Source organism: Sorex fumeus, unplaced genomic scaffold (genome assembly GCF_029834395.1).
Source record: "Sorex fumeus unplaced genomic scaffold, SorFum_2.1 ptg000002l, whole genome shotgun sequence".
NCBI classification, from domain to species: Eukaryota; Metazoa; Chordata; class Mammalia; order Eulipotyphla; family Soricidae; genus Sorex; species Sorex fumeus.
The window spans coordinates 40557734-40575230 of NW_026606059.1; the positions used below are offsets into that span (position 1 = coordinate 40557734).

The window sequence follows — 17497 nt, forward strand, 5'->3', positions numbered from 1 at the left end:
GCCTGTCTTGTGTGCAAGGCAAGCCTTTCACTCTGTACTTTGTTTCCAGCGCCTGGAGGCACTTTTAATTAAAAAGGAAACAAGTTTAGAGAAAGCAGAAAAAAAAAATAAATAGGAAGGAAAATCTCAAGCAGGATAAACTGTTTCTGTTGATGTTTAAACGTTAAGTACATGTTTGGGGGTGCATGGTTATTCATCTCATCACATGCATTGATGTTTTTGTTAGGATTTATTTCTTTTGGGAAGACTAAACACATTCTACTTTATTTTTGTTGTTAGTGGGAACTCTAAAAAAATTGTGTTTATGAAAATGAGTGAAATACGTAAGCTTGCCATATAGTTATTTTTCAATTTTTTGTCAAGATTTCTTTTGAAAGTCCCTAGCACTTTTGAAATACAAATATATTCATCCCATTTTCTTTAACAATTCCTGTCCAGAAATTATCAAATAACTAAGACTTAGATGTCCCTCTGTAGTAAAAAGTTTCAGCCATTTATAAGAGAATCATTCTAAGAAAGTGACATGATACTGGATTTTCAATGAAACTTTCCTTGGCGTCCAAATGCATTCCATGTGATCACAGTTGATCCTGTGGTCTCCATTTACTCCAAACTTCCTATAACAGCAGAACCAAATTATTTTTTAGCATCCTCATAGTTAAAGGAAGCAACCCTCTCAAGATGAAGACAACCGTTAAAATAAGAATCACGAAAATGACCTCTCCATTTTTTTCCCCCTTAGTGAATTGCTCCTTCTTACTAGATGTGACTAGGGCACACATCTCCATGCTATTACAGTGGCATATGGCAAGACCTGCCAGTTAAAGCTCATCTCATGCCCTGTGTGCAAAATGGAAGGTTAGTGGAAAATGATCTAATCAGTGGAAATAGGGGTCCTTTCCCCAGATGGATTTGGCAGCTTCTGAGACTGCTAGGTAAGTCTCTAGCAGTGGAGGTAGCCATCCAGGGAGGAAAGTCAAACCAGGAGCTTAAAGACAGAGTCCTAACAACCTTAATTAATGTGCCCCCCCCCCCCCCCAGGCAGCTGTCTCTGGAAACAGTCAAATCTCCTGGACTTGTAAGGAAATACTCTTAATAACTTGCCTTTCTCGCTGATGCTATTTTCAGTTAGTTTTCTTTCAAAAGACATAAAACTAGAAAAGATCCTCCTATGATCTCTTTTCTGAAAATCCAAGTTTAAACCTTTAAACTGCTTTTCAATAATAGTGTATGACTAGGAAGTCAAGGATCTCATTTAGGGAATTACTGTTCTCGGATGTGAACTTAATAGTTTTACAATGCCCTCACTAAGACCAAAAACTAATGAAAATTGTGGTTAGAGGACCAGAGAGAAAACATTTAAACCATAACATCCCAGAAAATGTATTGTCTTTGCAATAATTCCAAAGAGAGGTGCCTTTATAATCTTCAGTGTTTGCTGACACAAACATTTCCTCTATTAAAAACTTTTAAACTGTTAGTGCTTTCTACAGACTTACAGAGAACTTCTATATTGGTCTGTGATGCTGGTTTTTTTTTTAACATTTTACTGGTATTGGTATGTTGTACTAGATTTTTTTTAATGTTTTTTTTCTTTTCTCTGTTGTATTGAGCATTATTCAGGACAACTGAGCCATTGACCTTGGAAATCTTTTTCTTCACAGAGATTTTTCTCTTTAAAAGTATGTAATAATATTGACTAGTACCCTAACAAACATCCATATACTAGTGTGATAAGTATTACTCACTGGTCACTGTAAATAATAGGAGAGCTTGTAGGGAGTTGGGAATGGAAGACTCCACCTGACCAGCCCCACCAAAAAAACAAACAAAAAACAAGAAAGCTTTTGCTCTGAGTCTCTGATCTTATTGCTTCTACTAGGAAAATGTACTAGTTCAGAGATTTTTCATTCATCTTTCTTCAGAGGTTTACATATCTCACCTTATCAGACACAAGTGAAATTTCTTATAAAAAATTAAATAATAATTACCATAAATAGTTTTGAAACTACAGAAGAACAAAATAGGGAGGAGATCATCTCCAGAAACACAACAAACTAGCACAGGAAGCAAAAGAAAGAAAAATTAGTACTGCAGTCCTGACCCAGCTGTGTGTGAGTGGCGTTTGTCCAAATGATTGTGATTCTTCAGGGAAAATTTTTGTCAAATATCCGAATTTTCCCATGTCAATGAATTGAATTCCTGCCATGATTTTATGATCTCAAACCCTCAATTGAGGGAGAATACAGCAATCTCTCAGTTAATTGGGGCTCAGACAAGTCCTTGTTTCCAGAACTTCCCCTGGAAACATGTACTGCAGTGATTTTCAAACCACAAAGAAGAATTAATGGATGCAGAGAGGTGGGAAAGGCATGTGTCATTTTTTATTGTTTCCCCCCAAGGGATTGGTGATCAGCCAGCAGTAAATGCTTCTGACTCTGTCTGTGCTCTTAATTCCATAGAAGATGGCTTGATAAACCTGCAATCTCACAACATTGACTTCGAATTGTATGCAAAATTAAAGTTATTGATTGAGCATGCTTCGTTTGCCTTTTCTCCTGAACTGCATTCAATTCTTCAGAGGTTACAGAACAATTGGTGTGGAATATTTGTAGGAGGAGCAGGGAGATTTGTTGGAAGCAATCACACTGAGAAAGGACAGCTACCAGCAAGGCCAAGATAAGAAAATCTGCAGCTAGAAAAGCAATGTCAGTTGCTACAAGAAAAGGCTACTTCTCCAAGGCTTTAACCCCTAGGGTTTTATTTCTCATTGTGTATTTCACTGTTTATGGCATATTCATGCTGATGATTTTAGTATCCTAAATAACAGAATTGTTTTATTTCATTCATGATGTATATCTGTGAATACTTTCCAATAGCAAATACCAGTTATGGTTTTCATTTATGGAACTGTACTAGGTTATTAAATATCTCAACTTTAGTTATAACATTGCCTTGAATATGCACGTTATGCATCATACATCATTCATATTACATATTTTGTTGTGTAACTGACATAATAGAACCATTGTTTATGAACTTCAAGCTTAGTCTTAGGGAAAGTGACATATCCAAGGTGTCAGAGTTAGAGAAATTAAAATCTGATATAGGTGACCCACATTTAACCTATGAGTTATAGGAAATACTCGTATAAAAAAATCCCAGCCATAAATAGCTATATAAATTTAAACAAACTAAAGATTAAATTGATTTAAGTTTCAGTTTCTTAGTCATGAAAGCCATTTTTCAAATGCTCCACAGGCACATATGACTAATCTATTAGGTGATACAGATAAAGCGCTTTTTTTTTCACCATCATCACAGAAAATTCTGTTAGATAGCACTGAGATTGTACATATTTGCTTACATAATCAATTATATAATCAATGTGTTATCTGTGACAGAATTTGCCAAGTTAATAACATGGCAAATGAAATTCATGAAATTCTGTTTTGATGGAATTCTTTCTAAAGACTAATTTTATTCACTGTTAAACTGTCTGGGGCTGCTATCACAAGAATACTGTATTCCGTGTGACTTATAAAAACTGCAATTTATTTTGCCAAAGTTATGGATGCTGACGTATTCAATATGCCAAACACAGTAACAACAAAGTCTCCAATGGAGACGTTACTGGGCCCGCTCGAGCAAATTGATGATCAACGGGAGGGCCTTTACTTACTTTACTTTATGGATGCTGAGAAGACCAAGGGTAAGTACCAGCAGATACCTGGTGAGAGGTCCCTTTCTAGTGCAGAAATACCTCACTGTGTTCTCCTAAATGATGGAAAATGGAAGTGGTCAGGATGTTCTAGCTTACTCCTGACTTGGCGCTCAAGTGCCATTAAGGTGGGGACCAATGAACAAAATAGGATCCCAGGGATTGAACCAAGATCAGCTGTGTACAAGTCAAGTCCCTTTCCTATTGTATTACCTCTGGTCCCATCTGGTCTTATTTTTTAAAGAGCACTAATCCCACTTACATGAACTTCACCCTCATGAGAAGGTGAACCACCTGCAATGGTCTCATTTCAGGGAGTTAAGATTTCACCGTATAAACTTCAGGGACACAAGCATTCCATTGTCAATTGTAGCCAGACTTACTCATTAGAGAACACAAGAACTCAATGTCTCTTTCAGGCCAATAGGACAAGGTGCCAAAATCAGTGATTCCAGATGGAGGCTTTGAAGCCTAGCTTCTCTATCTCCTAGTGTCTTTATTTTTCCACTTTCACTTCTTTTTGTTTTAGGTAGATAATCTACTTGATATTAGACACATCATGGTACTGGCTTGTGTTCTGCTGTCCACCTGTTTTTATTACGTCATGCATTCTTCCTATGGACTTGCCCTCAGTTCCCTATCTCCAACTACCAGTGAGTCTAAACTTTTGATCTTCAATAATTCCCGGCTCATTTTGTGATCTTCTGAGGTTATTTCTGTTTTTTTTCTTCATAGCTACCTAGTAGACTCTTTTTTTAATATGCTGTCAGTAGACTAGCAGCACTCTGTGAATTATTTTTTACTGCTCTAAGATGAGACGAATTTAGAAGGTGAAAAACCTGTGTTTAGGATGTTTTTGTTATTGCTATGGCAGTATGATATTTTGGTGCCTGATCATCATGGATTTTATGCCAACTCGTTTTGCAGAAAAGGTGGGGTGTGAGCATAATGTAAAAAGAAATTAATTGTGCCAAATTACTAGAAAAACAGTGTAGTGATTATGAGATCAAATCTGCACTGTTGGGTAGTATAGAATTTATGTAAGTAACAAACTGCAATGGACTGGAAATTAAAACATAATTAATGCTGTACCTAGACTCTGCCTGGCTATTTCTTGAGTTGCTTACTAAATAACTGAAACTATTATATATCTCCATGTAGTGATCAGGGTCAAGCTAGTGAACTGAGCAGAATATCCACAACAGATACAAAAGTACATAGGAGGAGCAATGAGAGAGGGAAATAGTCACTCTGAACCAGGATTAGGTGCTGAAAATGAGGTAAAGTGACATGCAAGACATGCTATCAGTAACAGTATTTAAAACCACAGTGTCTAAAATGGTGTGGAGAAGAAAAATAAAATAGAAGCTAACTAGGGGAAGGGAGGGACATGGGAGGAGAGAAGTGGACACCAATGAAGAGATTGGTGCTGGAACATTGTATGCCTGGAGCCCAATCATGAGTAACTTTGTAACTTTGTAATTCATAGCAGTGCAATAAAATTCGTTTTTAAAAACAAAGTTCTGAGGAGCAGAGAGCTCAAACAAGGGAAAGTATGTCAATTTAGATTTTAGCAACTAGATAGTCACTGAGGGCGTGTCAGGAAACAGATCAATAACAAGATGAAACCATAATGGGCACTCAGATGCTATTCATTTCAGCCCATTGCAGTTTATTATTTACATACACACTATACCTTGAAAGAAGAAGGTTACAGAAATGTCAAAATTCAAGTTTCTAAACAACTACTTCCACTCCATAAACTCATCTTTCCCTAGAGCAGATCTGAACTAAACTGAATTGATTTCTCTGTTCTGTTATTGGCACAAAGCACAATGAGAATTTTTCTGAGGAACTCTAGATTGCCAAATATTGTCTATACCAAATAAATTATGCAGGGGGCCTGAGAATGCTCAGAGTCTTTTCACTATAAATCAGGTCTTTGTGGATTGGTACGCAAATGTAGCTAAGTGGTGGGCACAAGCGTTGTATTTGTCCCTTGACCCACTGCGACACCACTGGGCTCGAGCATCGGATATGGTCCCCAACAACTGAAAATAACCAAAATAAATGTGCTACAATAGGCAAGTAGATGGTTCGCTAAGCTAGAACATGTGCCTCACTTTCGATAACACGGGTTCAATACCCTTCATATGTGATCACGGACCTCCTACTCCAAAACCTCAGGCCAAGGACCATCAGGAACAGCCAAAAGCACTGTGCTCCAAGTGCTTCCTCCAGATATGCCTCCCTCAGGACAGACCTTTACTTTAGAACTCACACGCTTCTGCAAAATATATGCTTGGGGTCTTAATTTTATTCAACTAAGAATTTTTAGGAACAGGGTTTTATAGTCTCTGGGTCTTGGCCGTTGATGGGATTACACGGCATGGGGGGGCAGTTGGTGGGTGTAATGACTACATACTGGAAGATGGGGTGTCTGGGTGGAGGAGACCCCAGTTCCAATCCGAGCAGACTTGGAGATCTCCACCCCAGGTCCCGGATATCTGGGTTCCTCTGCCGGTTCCTTCATGCGTGAGGCTCGTCCGAATGTGTGGAGAGTGGTCTTAAGCATGGCTGTGGCTGGAACTGGAGGTCTTCAACTGCTGGGGCTCTGCTCGGGGTGGGGAGGGAAACTCAACACACCCTCCTCTAAGGGGCCCGGGTGAGGACAGCCAGGTGCTAAGGCAGGAGATTCCCTTATCAGAGTATGTGCATCGCTGGGTGTGACCCAGAAAGAAAGAAAGAAAGAAAGAAAGAAAGAAAGAAAGAAAGAAAGAAAGGAAGGAAGGAAGGAAGGAAGGAAGGAAGGAAGGAAGGAAGGAAGGAAGGAAGGAAGGAAGAATAAACCACATGAATCAAGCTGTCAGAACTTGCTTACATAGTATTTGCAATGTGCCATCAGAAGTCAGCTAGATAAGCCAACAGGATGAATGCATTTGCGAGGCTCAGTTTTGATCCCCACACTGCAGGATACCCTGAACATCTCAGGAAGCAATCCCCAAGCACAAAGCCAGGAGCACTGCCTGGTGTGGCCCCCAAACAAAAAGCTGCCTGTATGCACATTGAAAGCATGGATTAATGCACCAAAATATGAAGTATTTAAACATTATTTGTAACAGGGTGATTAGAACTTTAAGCCATTTACTTAATAGAAATATAATCTATTTCTCATTTTTTCCTGAAATAAAAAATCTAAGGTAGCATTAAGTAACTGAAATTTATAATTGCATATGACTTCTTCCTAATCAAAGCTCAAAATAGTTCATCAGTATCTATAAAAAATTAATTTGAACTTTTCTCCTTTCTGCTGTAATATATTAGAGCTAATATAAAGAGCATAATAGATAAGAAACAGCAAAATGCTAGGGGAATAAGACAAGTAGTGAATAATATATCTCAATCACAGATGAAATTTAAACATAGTATTCTTTTTTTTTCATTTAAAACACGAAGTTAGGAGATTTTTGAGTCAGAATTCAATTATATTTTTTTCATCAACTGGTATATCATCTAAAGGATGCTGGTATTTCTCTCTTTTGTAGAAACCACCTGCAAATTATTGAGAAATTTCAACAAAATTTCAGATTTTTTTATATTTATTTGTGACATCATCATGCTGTCACAAAATCTCTTTATTTTGTTTCACTTATGCATCTAATCATTCACATTGTGCCTTATCTTAGAAAATAAAGTAGCTCTCCCAATTCATTGCAAAACATCTTTATTACTCTTCTGTGAGTATTGTTCTAACCCCCCACTCTAAATATTAATCTTCTAAGTCAAAGCTCATTACTTTCAGCTTATTTTCTCATAATTTAACACATATCCTTATTTTTCAGAGATTTTTTGACTACTAGTAGCTAAAACTTCAAGTTAAATATATTCTTTGAATATTCACATTCTCAAATTCTAACAAATTCCACATTTGCAAATTCCTTTTGTACATTTTTCTGGAAAAGGATGATAGTAGAGCAGAGATAAGAAGTTAAGGAAAAGAGCAAGAATGGCTACTCCTCAGCTTAGCATTCTACCCATAAAATTTTGTATGAACTCTGCTAAAATACAGAACAGTTAAATCTAACTATGCTAAATCTTGTTTGGGGTGAGAAGTCAGAATATTTGATTATTTCTGATAGAATTAGAAATACATACTTTAGCTACAAAAGTGTCAATATGAAGATTATCAATATACACTTTTTCTGACAATGTCTATGTCTTACTCAAGTTATTAGGAGTTTAGGCAATGCAGACACGTGTAAAATTTAAGTAATAACACTTTTCTCATAATCATAAAGTGTAATTATCTCTTTAAGAATTTTGAGTTGGCTGGGTTCCTATACTCTTAGTAAGTACATTTTAATAATAATGTTCTAAGAAGTTCTTCCTAAGCTACAGTTTATTATAACACGAATTTCTCAGATCTCAATCACACTGTGCACTAATTATCCTCCTCAATGAGTGGCGTTTGGATGATCTTTCATTCACCTCACCACCTCATAAGTTTTATAAGCGGATCGGGTAGGTGATACTTACTATGAAAGTTCTGACACTACTTAAATTAAGTCAGAGAAGCTGAGAAAATTGCATTGAAGCTGGTGACAGGAGTGTAAAGAGAAAGTAGAGTGGGTAAGGCAGAGAGGTAGTACAATGTGTAGGGCATTTGCTTTGCATGCAGCCCACCCACATCCTATCTCAGCATCCCAGATAATCCCTCAAGAACTGCCAGCTAATTTCTGAGTTCACAGTCAGGAGTAAGACCTAAGCATCTCTGGGTGTGATCCAAAACCAAGAAAACTGGAAAAAAATAACACCAAAATTGCATCAGATATTTAGATCAATACATGCTCTGAGAATGGCATAATAAGAAGTGGCATAATTGTTATGTCACTTAATATTCTTCAACTTCCAGCCCCTTGGGACTGGTATAGAGTCTCTTCCTATAGCATATTCTATATGACTATACTATAGTCCTAAAGAAAAGCTACCACCATGGAGAAGCTGCTAATCTGAATGCAGCTACCAAGAACATAGACTATTGAATTTGTAAAATTCTGAGTGATGCTTCATTCTAAAGCTGGATCTATATGTATACAGTAATATTCTCTGTTCCCTCTTCATTTAATTGGACTAATTTATGTCTGTGTATACCCATATACACAGTCTTTCCCCACCAATCTATAACACACTTTACATTTTACATTTTTCAATAACATACAAATATAATATCAATATATAAAATCTATCCATTAACTGGATTTTCTTTTAATTTTAAATAATTTAGTCTTTGTCTTTGTAAAAGCTTTTAAAGAAGTTATTTTGCTTGAATATTTTCTTATGCTCAATTTCTAAAACATATTTAAGTTAAAAAGCATATGTATTTTTTTCTGTTAAGTATAACATATATTAATTTTCAATATTTTGAGTGATTGAATGATCTCTAAACTTTACTATTACATGATGAAGCAATTACCCGGCATTTATAACTAATATCAAAACCCACAGTATGATATTTGTTCATCATAATTAACTTTCATAAATGATAGCTCTTTTGATGTCTGAAAAGTGCCATAGAATATTTTTCCTATTTTGAAATATCACCTGACAAAATTGCAACACGCATTTCTATTATTTTTGATATATTTGTAGACCGTTTAGACTCTGAAGAGTGCTAAATTTCAATGCTAGTCATATAATATTTTATGGTAGTTCCCCCAATTCAATTTATTAGCATGTATTTAGTTTTTTTATCTTGTCGGTGAATTCGGCCACACCCAGAGATATTCAGGGCTAATTCCCAATTCTATGCTCAGGGATCACTCTTGGGGTGGGGGTGGAAGGACTCAACAGACCATATAAGCCTCTGAGGATCAAATCAAGATCAGCTGCATGCAAGGCAAGTAACTTACCAACTGTACTATCTCTCTAATTCCATAATGATATGCACTTTATTTTTTATTTTATTTATTTATTTATTTATTTATTTGCTGTTTGGGTCACACCTGGCGATGCACAGGGGTTACTCCTGGCTCTTCACTCAGGAATTATTCCTGGTGGTGCTCGGGGGACTATATAGGATGCTGGGAATCGAATCCGGGTCGAACATGCCAAGGCAAACACCCTACCCACTGTACTATTGCTCCAGCCCCCATGACATGCACTTTAAATAAGTTACTTTCTTTCTCCCATGGTATCTTATTTTTTCTTTCTTTTATATAAAATGAATTCACTGTATCACTGTATCACTGTCATCCCGTTATTCATCAATATTCGGCCACCAGTAACATCTGTACTCATCCTAGCGCTGAGATTTTAGCAGCCTCTCCTTACTCATCCTTCCCAAAGGTGCAGCACTGGAGGCTCTTTCAGGGTCAGGGGAATGAGTCACATCATTGTTACTCTTTTTTTCATATAAAATATGCCAAGGGAGTTTGTCAGACTCTGCCGTTCGGGTAGGATAGCTTGGTAGCTTGCCAGGTTCTCCAAGAAGGAGACCTAGACTATACGAGGTCGTGAGGGTGCGTAAATGGCTGCTGCGCCCTTCCTGGAGCTGTTTTATTGTCTCTGGATCTTGGCCATTGATGGTATTTCATGGCACCGGGGGCAGTTTATGGGTGTAACTGACTAGCTACTGGAAAATGGTGGATGGGTGAAGGAGGCCCAGTCCCGCTCCGATCAGGCTTGGAGATCTCAGCCCCGGAACCCATGCACCTGGGTTCCTCTGCCGGTTCCTTCATTATTAATGTCATAAAATGAATTAATATACAAAATGTGGAACTTTGTGACTGTGGACTCTGGACTCAACGGAACCCAGAAGCAGATGTCCTCTGCCTGCTTGCCCAGTCTCCGACAAACCAGGGGTCACACCCGTAAGCCACCTCCTTCCAACACCAGATAATATCTTCATCGGCCACTACCAGAACTCACGACTGCTTCTCCCAGAAGGGAGCATAAAATGAGTCCCCCATAACCATGCCACCAGACTCCATGCCAGGCTGTTTTCACTCGGGGCACCCCAGAGGGGGACGGGTGAGAGCCCTCCCCATCCCAAGGGACCCAGCTCTGGCAGCCAACCTCCACTACCCAAGTGCCGCCATGCTCCAGGCCACTTTCCACATGCTCAGGCCAAGCCTCACATATGAGTGAACATATTCCTGGACACATGATAAAAAACACTCCCTACCCATTTTTCATAATTACCACACCATATTTGATGGGAATTCAGACAGTAGGCAACAAATCATAGAGGGAAACATATAATATAGATATAGATAGATAGAGATAGAGATAGAGATAGAGATAGATAGAGATAGAGATAGAGATAGAGATAGAGATAGAGATAGAGATGATAGAGATAGATTGCTTCTTAGAGAGCCTGGCAAGCTACCAAGAGTATCCCACTCACACGGCAGATCCTGGCAAGCTACCTGTGGCGTATTCGATATGACAAAAACAGAAAAAATAATGGGTCTCTTTCCCCTGACCCTGAAAGAGCCTCCAACATGGCAACGTTGGGAAAGACGAGTAAGGAAAGGCTGCTAAAATCTCAGGGCTGGGATGAACGGAGACAATACTGGTGCCCACTCGAGTAAATTGAGAACGGAGACAATACTGGTGCCCACTCGAGTAAATTGATGAACAACAGGATGACAGTGATACAGCGATATAAAAATGATAGGATAGGACCTTTTCACATTTGAGACAAGGTTCATAAGAGACTGACTAGATATCCATAAAAGATTGCAACATCTTTAACTAAGGAGTGGCAGCAAAGTTTAAAAAATTGGGGTGGTGGGGGTAGGAACGCCTACTGGTGTTCAGGGCAATTCCTGGATCTGTGCTCAAGAGTGACCCTTTGTTGTGTTTGGGGGACTAAATGAGGTGCAGGGGATTTGAACTATGACTATAGGCAAGGAAATCACCTTACCCCCTATACTAACTCTTTCACCATGAAGTTCACATTTCTGTGGCATCTGTCACTAGGCTGATATCATGTAGGACTCCCACATGATACTGAAAGTTGGCAATCCCAAATCCATAGCCTATACTATGGATGGCACCCCCTGCTGGAAATTGCATAAACACTCTGGAACTAGAAGACCTGATTTTTTGAATTTTTCTTCTTTCATCTCAGAGATTCCTACTTCCTCTCTGGTATAATAGACTCAATGTTGTAACTGTAAGTACATGTAAATCATTCTACAAAATGGTTCATGACTTACAGTAGCATTAAAAAATAACAATGTTGTCATAAGATAATTTTATTTTATTTATTTATTTTACTTTAGCACTTTTACCAGTCTATCTGTTACAAATATGCATTAGTAATTTCAGTGGGAAGACATTTTCTATCTTAAGGTGTGAATTTTTAAAACAAGAAAAAATATGTTTATATGCATCTTTTTATAATTTTAAAGGACACTTTAATAAACTATTGCATGAGAAATAGATTGGTACATGTAGGTTGTAATTTTCTGCCCTGTCACATTAGAATAAAGTGATTGTATAATTAATAGGGATTACGACCATCCTGTTATTCGTCAATTGCCTCGAGCAGGCCCCAGTAACGTCTCCTTCATCCTAGCCCTGAGATTATATTCAAGGCTCTCTAGGAGAATGAGACCCATCATTGGATACACCCCATTTATAATTGCGTTCTGTCATAATGGGAAATTTTTCAATGATACACACACTATATTGTAGAATATCCATTGTGAACATGATGAGAAAGGATTAGAAGGGGCCAAAGTAAATTATAAGATGTGATTTCTACACATAAGCAGTCTTCTATTCCTTTAAATAAAAAAAATCTATTAAAAAACCTGAACAGATGAACAAAGTCAAATAAATATAATGCAAGATCAATTTTAAAGAAGTGCCAAACAGATGTTAAATATTGAAGTCAGATGATGATTATGAAAGTTTCCTAGAGGAAATATTCAAATTTTAATGGAATCTTATGTAATGGCAAGTTTATAAATAGAAACATTGATTTTTTTGATAGAGATTATAATTGTAAAGAAAATAAGATATAAGTGAGAAAAAATTACAGGTTGCTTTTCTAAAAAGTGCCTGTTAGATGAAGAGATAAAAAAAGGATATAAGTTTAGAAACTTCAAATATACGAATCATCAGTGATGGCCAGAGATGTGGTTTAGAGGTAAAGTCCATGCTTTGCATACCAGAGACCTGGATTTAATCCCTGGCACTACAAAAAATAAATAAATAAAGCAAAACAAGAATCATCAATGAATTGACAATAACATACAAGCAAGTTGTATGACTGCATCTTTTTTTTTTTTTTTTTTTTTTTTTTTTCCCCTTTATTTTATTTTATTTTTTTTTAAAGTTGTAGGTTTACAATTTTTTGTGCTTTGGTTTCAATTATACAATGATCAGATACCCATCCCTCCACCAGTGCCCATTTTCCACCACCATGGATAATATCCCTCCCACCCCCATCCCCCCATCCCCCCGTCTCTGTGGCAGGGCAATCCCCTGTGTTCTCTCTCTCCTTTTGGGTGTTGTGGTCTGCAAAAGAGGCATTGAGTGGCAAACATGTTCAGTCCATAGTCTACTTTCGACATGCATCTTAATATTGCTTTAAGGGCTGGAGCGATAGCACAGCGGGTAGGGCGTTCGCCCTACAAGCGGCCAACATGGCCGGCCCGCGTTCGATTCCTCCGCCCCTCTCGGAGAGCCCGGCAAGCTACCGAGAGTATTCGATATGCCAGACACAGTAACAACAAAGTCTCCAATGGAGATGTTACTGGGCCCGCTCGAGCAAATTGATGATCAACGGGAGGGCAAGGGGCAAGGGCAAGCATATTATAGATTATAAAATAATCTCTTGAGTCAGGACATAGTACAAGGGTTAGGGCACTTACTTTGCATATCACCTACCAAGGTTAATCCCTGGCACTGAATGATTCCCCCAAACACCTTTACTTGAAGACTGTTGACCCCCAATTCCCAATAAGATTAATAACTTTTCATTTATCTCTAACTTTAAGGTAAAAAGGTAAAGGTAAAGGCCCTCCCGTTGATCGTCGATTTGCTCGAGCGGGCCCAGTAATGTCTCCATTGGAGACTTTGTTGTTACTGTGTCTGGCATATCGAATACTCTTGGTAGCTTGCCGGGCTTGAGCAAATCTCTAACTTTAACATTTAACAATATTGTTTAGCATTTGGCCCCTATTGCACACTGGATTAAATGATAAATAAGACATTTTAATTTAAAAATAAAAAAAGACTTAAAGTATTCAGTAATATGAATTTTAGGTATGTGATTTAATGTTTAATAGTCTTGTCATGAAATAGATGTTTTAAATTATACATAAAACCGATACTTGAGTAAAATTATTTTGAAATAATCTTAATTATATTCATATTTGTATATTTAAATAAGTTTTACAGGTAATAGCACACAAATATTTAGTTCCTATAAATTCTCAACATTTCAGAGAAAAATAAAGCTATGTTTAGCAGACTCTTAATGTTCAAGACTAACTACAAAAGGAAGTATTTCTTTTCATTATTAGTGAAATTAATAAGACCATTCAAAGTATCAAAATCTAAATATAATATGTTGGTTATTTCTGCAAACAAAAATATTTTGCTTAGAAGAATGTGATATGTAGGATATTGCTTTGGAAACACAGTGTAAATTAATTAAATAAACCTGCTCAATAGTAATAGGAAAATCATATTATTTAAGTAGAAAAGTAGTCTATTTCCTGTTGTAAGCAAATCTGGTATAGTAATAATTCAAGTCTTCATTGTTTTCTTTTGTGATGGCCAGGTTTGACTTACTCCATACCCATAAATACATGACTTCACTAAAGTTAGAGACATTTTTTTTCGTATTTGAGAGGCTAGGACTGCTTTGTAAGAAAGCAAGCAGAAGCATACATTTTAAAATGAGTTTGTAGAGACTGAAAAAAATTAAGCAAATGGATCTGAATTAGAAAATATTTTGGTACACTGTATGTTAACCTAAAATATTTGCAAGAAACAAATCATCTAAGTTTCACAATGCTGTAACTATACCATTGAGGGACTTACTATAATTTTCCACACATTGAGGTAAACCACATAATGTAAAACTAGTGGAATAACTCTAGCCACAAGCATGCCTGAATATTTCGTTTCTGTTCCTTTTAATTTTCTTGAATTTCTTTCTTTTGCAGTGATAAGAAGTGTTTCAAAGCTCTTAAGAGAATCCAAAAATTTGTATAAGAGAAATGTGGCGTATTTATAAAGATAGTTGGTTGATAGTATTAGTGTGAGATGTGGTTGTATTTTCACCAGTTGAAGACAAAAACTTTCTATTTATTTGCAACAATGTGACTAACGTTTAAAGACTCAAGTCATGCACATGCTGAAGATAATGTTTGTGTAATTGCATATAGGCTAATAGATTCAGAAAGCAAGATGATATCTTAGCAGTGATATACTTAATAAACTGTACAAATACATAAGAAACTCCCATCATGTTTTTATGATAACAGTTCGGAATTAGGAAAACAACATACACATATACAGAAAAGTGGGTTTATCATAGAGAGAGTATACTTCCTCATTTATTCATTAATTCACTCATTGATCTTGCAAACATTTGTCTGTGGAGATTTAACAGCAAATAAGCAATGAGAGACCTTAAGTAACTAAATAATATCAAGTGTATAAGATAATTTCCCATGTTAATGAATTTGTGTCAAATAGTATGAAGCTATAAAAAGCAAGTAAGTGTGGAGATATAAAGTTAAAGTGCATCAGACCATCTCATTGAGGATATGGTGGCATTTGAGCCAAGAACTGAAAAAGTTGAATGAACCAACCATGGAAACATAAAGGGAAAGTGAGTAACAGCAGCGTGAAAGCTACGGCAAATAAATGCCCTAAATAGAAAGAGGCTAGGTACCATTAGAACTGAGGAAGGAAAGTGTAACAAGTTTTGTGAGCCAGAAAGGTAAGTGGTGAAGCTGAAGAAGGGGCACAGATTTGGTAAGGAATTTACATTTCCTTTTGTATGTGGTGAGAAATGCATGTTGCATAATCAACTTTATGTTACAGCAAGAACCTTCAAGCTGAGATGTTGCCAGCAGGAAGAGGTGAGAATGAATCTGGGAAAACAGGTTGGAAATTTTGCAGAGATCTAGTCAGCATTGATAACGAAGCTGGAGGAACATTTAATGAATTTGGATTGTGTTTTTTGAACAGAGCATATTGAATTTGAAGATGGTTTATATAATAAAGTAACACAGAATAAAGAAAAATGATAACCCTTACAAATACTGACCAATGAAATAAAATAATGCAAGCTAAGGAAGTACTAGAAGGAATCTTGGGATGGAATAACTGCTGTCTGATATCTTAGGGAATATCTAGTCCAGTGTCACACCAGAATGCTAACAGTATCTTGAATGGAGGCAGGTGATTTTTGCTTCAACATTCCTGAGATGACAGCACTATTGGAAATACAAATTTTATTAGTTATGGCCCACCTCATTAGACTGAAAACAAGTTGAATATAAGATAAATTTGGAGATCTTTTGTTTACAAAAGTCAATAGGCTGAAAAGGTATGTGGGAAGGAGGGGGTGGTCATTTAAAAAACATGAGAATAGTCTTTCACATACTTTATTTTGTGAGATTTTCTCCTTACATTTTGATGAGAGCTAAGATATTTAAAAAAGAATTGTAAATGGGTCATAGGAGGGCAGACAAGAATTAGGTAATGGAGTTAATGATCAATTGTTCTGTATTTCTGTAAAGGACTAGTTATGGAAAAATGAAATTAATTTAAAAAAGGAAATATCCTTTTACTAAGAAGAATTTTGCAGATTCAAAGAACAAAATACTTGAAATTCTTTTGGGTATTGTAGCTCTGTAAGACTAAGTCAAAACAATTAGTTCTGGATAATTAAGATCATCTATTAAAAGCAATGGGCCAAATGATTCTTTAATGTTAAGACAGGATTATATGTCTACTAAGTGAATTAAAATGTTCCTAGTTGCCTGATCTGATTGAGTATGTGACAAATGTAACACAAATTTTACTAAGCCCATTTTGGAATCAATAAAAAATTTAGAAGGGTGTATAAATTTTATCACACAAAAGTAAAAAATTTCATGATTTGATCGTAAATTTTCTCAAAGAAAAAAATGATGATCTTACCTTCTACTAATTTATAGCCATTAGATTTAAAATTTTACAAAGGAAACAAATAACTTTTCAATAATTGTAGTTAAGAATATTTTGAAAAAGAACAAAACTGGAGGAATTTTATTATTCAGCACTTGTTAGAAAGGTATAGTAATTATAGCAAAATATAAGATTTGGGCCAAGGGACAGAGCACATGCCTTGCATATGTGAGAACTTGTATTCATCTCTGGCATGGCAAAATAACAACAACGCAAATGAATACATAAATATAACATAAACAAAATGAGCCATTTTAAAATCAAGGAGTGTCATTAACTAAAAGATTAAAAGGTAAACCACAGAAAGTGGGAAGACCATTACATGAGAGAAGATATTTATAGTACATAAAACTCAAGAGAGGCTCGTATGTGATATATGTAAATCACACACAGTAAAGAAAAATGGCCAAGAGACTTGAAGAGTATTCACAAATTAGGATACATAAATGACCATTTAAGCATATAAAACATTTGTGTGGCCTCATTAATAATTAAAGAATACAAATTAAAAACTTAATAAGTTACCACTATGCAACCATCAGAATATAATTAAAAGCAAACAAACAAAAA

General features: G+C 36.4%; 1 pseudogene; it reads left to right on the forward strand.

Annotated features, from left to right (window-relative positions):
* Nucleotides 1–906: 906 nt before the first annotated feature.
* Nucleotides 907–17497, forward strand: part of LOC130022123 (chromodomain-helicase-DNA-binding protein 8-like) — a 42576-nt pseudogene continuing 25985 nt past the window's right edge.